We start from the raw sequence: 1019 nt of genomic DNA, 5'->3' as shown, positions 1-1019 counted from the left end.
GTATTCTTTGATGATCTCAATCTTTTCTCTATTTATCGTGATGCTGCTTATAGGTCCAGTTGTGAGGATTTTTGTTTTCTTTATATCGAGATGTAATCCACACTGCAGACTAAAGTCTTCAATCTTCATCAGTAAGTGCCTCAAGTCATCCTCACTTTCAGCAAGCAAATTTGTGTTGTCAGTGTATCACAGGTTGTTAATGAGTCTTCCTCCAATCCTGATGCCACGTTCTTCTTCATATAGTCCAGCTTCTCGGATTATTTGCTCAGCATACAGATTGAATAAATATGGGGAAAGATACAACCCTGACACACTCTCTTCTTGATTTTAAACCGTGCAGTGTTCCCTTTTTCAGTTCGAACAACAGTCTCCTGGTCAATGTACAGGTTCCTCATGAGCACAATCAAATGTTCTGCAATTCCCATTCTCAATGCCACCCACGATTTGTTATGATCCATACAATCAAATGCCTTTGCGTGATCAATAAAACATAAGTAAACATCTTTCTGGTATTCTTTGCTTTGAGCCAGGAGCCATCTGAGAGCAGCTATGATATCCCTTGTTCTACATCCTCTTCTGAATCCAGCTTGAATTTCTGGAAGTTCTCTGTGATACTGCTGCAACCATTTTTGAATTATCTTCAGTAAAATCTTACTTGCATGTGATAATAATAATATTGTTCGATAATTTCCACATTCTGTGGGATCATCTTTCTTTGGAATGGGTACAAATATGGATCTCTTTCAGTCAGTTGGCCAAGTAGCTGTTTTCCAAATCTCCTGGCATAACCGAGTGAGTGCCTCCAGTGGGGCATCCGTTTGTTGAAACATCTCAATGGGTATTCCGTCATTCTGTCAAAAAGAACATGTAGCGCTGGGAAAATTGGCTGCAAAGGATCTCTTTCAAGTGCTGAGAAGCAAAGATGTCTGCTTGAGGACTAGAGTACGCCTGGCACAAGCCATCATATTTCAGTCGCCTCATATGCATGTGAGAGCTGGACAATGAATAAGGAAGACCAA

Source organism: Orycteropus afer, unplaced genomic scaffold (genome assembly GCF_000298275.1).
Source record: "Orycteropus afer afer isolate SDZICR_OR568_19922 unplaced genomic scaffold, OryAfe1.0 scaffold00244, whole genome shotgun sequence".
NCBI classification, from domain to species: Eukaryota; Metazoa; Chordata; class Mammalia; order Tubulidentata; family Orycteropodidae; genus Orycteropus; species Orycteropus afer.
The sequence above is the reverse complement of the archived record's forward strand: the minus strand, read 5'-3'. Positions refer to the sequence as shown.